Source organism: Notolepis coatsorum, assembly GCF_963971535.1.
Source record: "Notolepis coatsorum genome assembly, contig: SCAFFOLD_4005, whole genome shotgun sequence".
In the NCBI taxonomy this organism is placed as follows: Eukaryota; Metazoa; Chordata; class Actinopteri; order Aulopiformes; family Paralepididae; genus Notolepis; species Notolepis coatsorum.
Genome location: NW_028170961.1, coordinates 7,501 through 14,490, shown reverse-complemented (window position 1 = coordinate 14,490; position 6,990 = coordinate 7,501). Strand labels below are relative to the sequence as shown.

The following is a 6,990-nucleotide window of genomic DNA, read 5'->3' as shown; positions in this document are numbered from 1 at the left end:
TATCTGTCGCTGGTAACGTCTTGAGAGCTCCAACAGACCTGTACCCTGCAAGACTGTCTACATACTACACATAGTCTATCTACGAGACTGTCTATGTACTACATCTAGACTATCTACTGTACAAGACTGTCTATATACTACATCTAGACTATCTACTGTACAAGACTGTCTATATACTACATCTAGACTATCTACTGTACATGACTGTCTATATACTACATCTAGACTATCTACTGTACAAGACTGTCTATATACTACACCTATACTATCTATAAAACTGTCTATAAACTACACCTATACTATCTATAAAACTGTCTATAAACTACACCTATACTATCTATAAAACTGTCTATAAACTACACCTAGACCAGGGGTCGGCAACCTGCGGCTCTTTAGCCAATCAGCTGCGGCTCCCTGGCCAAATCGTTTTTAAATTTTTTTTTTTCATTTTTTTTTGTTCTCTTATTTTGGAGATCGGTGTCATACTGTGACACTGAAATGAAAAAATATTTCATCAACTAAAATATACAGTACGTCACACCCCGTGCCTCTCCCTGCCGTCTGCAAGTGGCTAATCTTGAGTTTCCGACCCCCCAGTAAGCTAACCATGGATACATCCAAAAAAAGGAAAGTCTGAGGAAAACAGAGGGTTTAATTCAGCGTGGACAGATTAATTTGCTTTCACGACTAACAATGCAGGCTTACCTGTATGCCTGATATGTGGTGCGAAATGCGAACAACGAAAAATGTACTTTTTATTTGATAGATTTTCCACAAATAAGGGAAGGACTCAAATAGAGCTGCATAGTTCAGGGTTTTATTTCAAAGTAAGTCTACAGATGCCAGTGTTTTTTCTCCTTTTCTGTGTTTTATTTCAAAGTAGGTCTACACATGGTAGTCTTTTTTCAAAGTGGACTACGTTTTATTTGATAGATTTTCCACAAATAAGGGAAGGACTCAAATATACCTGAATAGTTCAGGGTTTTATTTCAAAGTCGGTCTACAGACACCAGTGTTTTGTCTCCTCTTCTGTGTTTTATTTAAAAGTAGGTCTACACAGCCAGTCTTTTTTCTCCTCTTCATAAGAGTTTGAGGTTTTCCTTTGTTATAACAGGTAAAAACAGCAATAAAAAGTCAAACATTTTCTTTTTGTTGCTTTATAATTCCATTAATGCAACAAACTGTGTGCTATAAGTATAAAGTATAATAAATCTCAAATTACTTTGGGTATGCAATTGTCAGGCGTTTTATGCTAAATGTGGCGTATGCTTGGGGATATATAAAACGTTATACACCGTGTTATCTTCATTTTAATGGTAAATAGGTTGTGCGGCTCCCTGAGCATTTTATTTTGTGGGAGGGGGGGAAAAGTGGCTCTTTTGATAGTAAAGGTTGCTGACCCCTGACCTAGACTATCGACAATACTGTCTATACTGTATACTATACCTAGACTATCTATATACTACACCTAGTCTATCTACAAGACTGTCTATATACTACACCTAGTCTATCTACAAGACTGTCTATATACTACATCTAGTCTATCTATAAAACTGTCTATATACTACATCTAGACTATCTATATACTACACCTAGGGCGGGATCCACAAAGAATGGATTGCACGGTGCTAATTGCACCCTTACTTACAATTCATTATGAATTGAAACTGGGGGACCCTGATGTAAACAAGACGAAAGTCTTTCTCTGGTCTGCATCCCCTTAACAATTGTGTGTATTGAGCCGTACTGTATTGTACCCATTCTGCAATCTGTTAATAAAATGTTCAATCAATCAATCACCTGCGCTGTGGAAATTGTATTAACAGATTGCAGAATGAAGAACCAGCAGCAGAAGAAGATGGTGGAAGTGCATTTTCTTAACTACTAATTGAGCTAAAAAGGTTGATTTTTGGAAAAGGTTTGGATGAGTTTTTTTGTCATCAGATTTGACCAGACTTTATATACTGTAACTCTACAGAACAGAAAGTTGGCAGTGTTAATGCCTTGCTCTACCCATTGAGCTACACAGGGAATGGCACCCCTAACCCTGGCAGTGTTAATGCCTTGTGCTACCCATGGAGCAACACAGAAGCTTGTTTCCTAGCAACAGCATTCTATCAACAACTGTGGGAATCCAACGACCTCTCACCCCTGACCCCTCCTCTAGCAGGTCACTTCCTGTCCCTGTACGGATCCCATGAGCTCGTATGCAAACAAATGCAGGCCTCCGACCAATCAGGTTAACCTCTGTATTTCTGTCAACATTCCATCATTCTCATCTCTTAAAAACACAAACTGTAAAATATAAAAATAACTTTCCTCTATTTTCTCATTATTGTTTTCATGGCATGTCTAATTAGCCAGTAGGGATATATATATATATATATATATATGTGTGTGAGTGAGTGAGTGAGTGAGAGAGAGAGAGTGAGAGTGAGAGACAGAGAGAGAGTCTGTCAAAAGTCACATCACAAGTACATGGTATGCACCTTCTCACACTAAGCCACAGGGACTAGGGATGTCCGATATTATCGGCCGATATTGGCATTAAAATGTAATATCGGAAATTATCGGTATCGGTAAAAAAAATTTAAATATTTTTTTTCTTTTTACATTTATTTAACCTTTATTTACCCAGGCAAGCAAGTAAGAACAAATTCTTATTTTATATATTGTGAAAAGTATGCATAATGTTGTGTTTTTGGGGGGGGAAACCCCGCATATATCGGTATCGGTTGATATCAGAGTATGGGAAATTAAGAGTTGGACAATATCGGTATATATCGGTAAAAAAGTCTCGAACATCCCTAACAGGGACATCTCATAATTGCTCTCGAACTCACGGCTTCTCACAGTGCTTCAGTAACAAACTTACCGGTGGCTGCAGACTGCAGTCTTCTCTGTCCACACTTCCTCTGGAGCTCCTGGTGTCAGGCTTCTGAACACACACAAGTATACTGACATATTACCACAACAACTAATCTGAAATCCTACAGGCTCCTACAGGCTTCTAAACACAGACAAATATACTGATATTAACATAAATATATACTGAAATCATATAGGCTTCTAAACACACACACACACACACACACACACACACACACACACACACACACACAGATATATTAATATAAATATATACTGATTAATTAAGACAGAACAATATACTGATATTAACACATATTTCAAATATATATTGAAATATTACAGCCGAGGCTTCTCTAACAAAGAAATATATAGTGATATCTTAACACATCAGAAATTCACACTATATAGTTATTTTATATATATAAATAAATAGCTTTATAGTAACTATATAGTAACAGTAATTATACTGTGAACCTTTCTCAGCAATAGCAACCCCTCCCCTATCCCCCGCCCCAACCCACACGTCAGACCAAAACAAAAACAAAAAAGTGCAACACCAAAAAGCGCTATTCTGCCAAGAAGACGTCGCCGTTTGACGGCATTAAATATTCCACCTTTAAATTGCACCGGCACCTGTCGTATTATTATGGGGAAACAGTCGACATGCCTCCTTCAAGGAGCGAGCTAGCGTGCAGCTAGCAGAGCCATTGATTTAAATGAGGGAAGCTAAACACGCTACTGAAGTGTATGAAGTGTAGTATCCCTTCATTATGACACATACATATTCAGAATGTCAACATAAGACACTAAATAAATGAGTGAATGGATGGACGGATGAGTGAATGAAACAGAGCAAAAAGGATCAACCTCTCTCTTACACACAAACACACACACACACACAGGAAGACAATCGCAGTGACAAATATTTAAGCATTGAGGCATCTGATACCAACAGGAACAGAGTGTAGCGAGCGTACAGTAAACACACAAACACTAGCATACAGTAGTGTGCATACAAATCCTCATTTTCAGATATCAGCATAGCTTCTCTCTCTCTCACCACATGTCACACATGTCACACACCACCACCACACACCATCCTTTCCTACCAGGCTTCTTCCGAGGCAGGACTGGAACACCAGCATCGTCAAAGTTCACCAAAACCTTCTCAAGCCAGAGTTCTAGTCTGTCTCTCTGTGTCTGTCTGCCTGTCTGTCTGTCTGTCTGTCTGTCTCTCTGTCTGTCTCTCTCTCTCTCTCTCTGTCTGTCTGTCTGTCTGTCTGTCTGTCTGTCTGTCTGTCTGTCTGTCTGTCTGTCTGTCTGTCTGTCTGTCTGTCTGTCTGTCTGTCTGTCTGTCTGTCTGTCTGTCTGTCTGTCTGTCTGTCTGTCTGTCTGTCTGTCTCTCTCTGTCTCTCTCTGTCTGTCTGTCTGTCTGTCTGTCTGTCTGTCTGTCTGTCTGTCTGTCTGTCTGTCTGTCTGTCTGTCTGTCTGTCTGTCTGTCTGTCTGCTGTCTGCCAATAGTTCCATCAGCAGTAGAAGAACTTTCTGCCCAAATAACACTTATATCTGACGCACGCCCAGAGAGAGAGAGAGAGAGAGAGAGAGAGAGAGAGGAGGAAGGGAGGTGTCTTCTTTCCTAAATCATTCTCTCTTTCCTCCTCTCTAGTCCCAGCATATTCTTTTTCCCTCCTTTTTTCTCCACACACACACACACACGCACGCACACGCACACACACACACGGCCTGCATGTTTTCTCCCTTCCTCCCTCCCTCCCTCCCATACATAAACACACACAAAGCCTTTTAAATGAGTTCCCTACCAGTGTCACCCCAGTCTCATATCATTAAATACACACTTTCACTTCTTTCTCACAAACACACACACATCTTTCCAGTAACACTGCCTCAGTACGTGTGGTTGTGTCAGTGTGTGAGTGAGTGAGTGAGTGAGTGAGTGAGTGAGTGAGTGAGTGAGTGAGTGAGTGTGAGTGAGTGAGTGAGTGAGTGAGTGAGTGAGTGAGTGAGTGAGTGAGTGAGTGAGTGAGTGAGTGTGTGAGTGTGTGAGTGAGTGTGTGAGTGTGTGAGTGAGTGAGTGAGTGAGTGAGTGAGTGAGTGAGTGAGTGAGTGAGTGAGTGAGTGAGTGTGTGAGTGAGTGAGTGTGTGAGTGAGTGAGAAAGAGATACACACACACACACGCATGCATATAAACACACACAATCAAATTAAACCAGACACCTCTGTCAATCACAAGTCAGGAAAATATGATCCTGAATGAAACCTCCCTCCACCCATCCCTCCTTCTCTACCTCCCTCTCCACCATCCCTCCTTCTCTACCTCCCTCTCTCCCTCCTTCTCCACCATCCCTCCTTCTCTACCTCCCTCTCTCCCTCCTTCTCCACCATCCCTCCTTCTCTACCTCCCCTGTCTCCTTCTCTGCACACTGCACAGTGCCCACCCTTCCCTCGTCACCCCCCTCTCTCCCCCTCCTCATCCTATGTCCCCTCCTCCTCTCCTCTCTCTCTTTCCTCATCCTATGTCCCCTCATCCTCCTCTCTCTCTTGTCCCCCCCCTCTCTCTCTCTCTCTCCTCATCCTATGTCCCCTCCTCCTCTCTCTCTTGTCCCCCCCCCCTCTCTCTCTCTCTCTCCTCATCCTATGTCCCCTCATCCTCCTCTCTCTCTCGTCTCCCTCTCTCTCTCTCCTCATCCTATGTCCCCTCATCCTCCTCTCTCTCTTGTCCCCCCCCTCTCTCTCTCTCTCTCCTCATCCTATGTCCCCTCATCCTCCTCTCTCTCTTGTCCCCCCCCTCTCTCTCTCTCTCTCCTCATCCTATGTCCCCTCCTCCTCTCTCTCTTGTCCCCCCCCTCTCTCTCTCTCTCCTCATCCTATGTCCCCTCATCCTCCTCTCTCTCTCGTCTCCCTCTCTCTCTCCTCGTCCTATGTCCCCTCATCCTCCTCTCTCTCTTGTCTCCCCCTCTCTCTCTCCCCTCCTCCTCTCTCTTGCTCTTACTCCCCCCCCCCTTTCTCTCTTGGCAGTGTTTTTCTGTCTGTGTTAAGAAAGGGAAAATATTATTGGTAGCCTGCAACAAATCTTCTTTCCTACTGCATGTGTGTATGTGTGTGCATAGTGTGTGTGTGTGTGTGTGTGTGTGTGTGTGTGTGTGTGTGTGTGTGTGTGTGTAGATGTATGTGACACCAGAGGAAACAGCGTCCTCTGCGTAATTGCCAAAAACTCACAAAACCCCAGAGCATTATCCCAGACCATGACCTCTGTTGTCTACCCCTCTTCCAACACTGTCCAGGTTCCATCAGCTGCCAAATGTGAGGAATTTCCGTCCTTTTTCTGCGACAACGTGAATAATATCAGAAGAAATATCCCACCCCCCCACTCAGGACCTAGCCACCACGCTGGGATGCACATCAAATCTCCCCAATTTTCGACCCCATCCCAATGTCCTGCCTCCTCCTCACTGAAGCCTGCGTCCTCCCCCTTGGACCCCGCCCCCCCCCCCTCCTCAAGGAGGTGTTCCACACAGTCGGTCCACACATCCTCTCTGTCATCAACACATGGGCGTAATTATGGGGGGGGGGACACCGGGGACGCGACGTGACAGGAAAACGGCTGTCATCATCCCCCCCGGGCCGATGTAGCTATTGGACTACAAAACACTATCTGGACTACAAAATACCATCTGGACTACAAAATACCATCTGGACTACAAAATACCATCTGGACTACAAAATACCATCTGGACTACAAAATACCATCTGGACTACAAAACATCACACTGACCAGTGTGACAAACAACCCAAAGCAATACTTTCCCTTAATCAGTCTGTATGTGTGTGTGTGTGTGCATTCATGGTTCTATCAGTGTGTGTGTACTAGGGCTGAGCCCAAACGTTTGAACCTTCGTTCGTCACGTTGGCATTCGAATTCTAAATCAACATTCGAATGTTTAATTTGTAATAAAAAAAATATATAATAATTTTAATATTTCTTTCTATTAATTCTGTTTAAACCAATGGGGTTTTTCTTCACAGTTTCAGATAAAGATTAGGCTACACTAATATTATAGTATAAAAAGAAACTAGGGATGCCCCGATCGATCGGCCACC

At 43.0% G+C, this 6,990-nt stretch overlaps 1 long non-coding RNA gene across 1 annotated transcript in view; it reads right to left on the bottom strand.

The window, feature by feature from the left end:
• Positions 1–2,875: 2,875 nt before the first annotated feature.
• Positions 2,876–6,990, bottom strand: part of LOC311248371 — an 11,615-nt gene continuing 7,500 nt past the window's right edge. Inside the window, exon 4 of the long non-coding RNA XR_014620943.1 lies at positions 2,876–2,938. This is a non-coding gene — a long non-coding RNA (uncharacterized lncRNA). The remainder of the gene's footprint in view (positions 2,939–6,990) is intronic.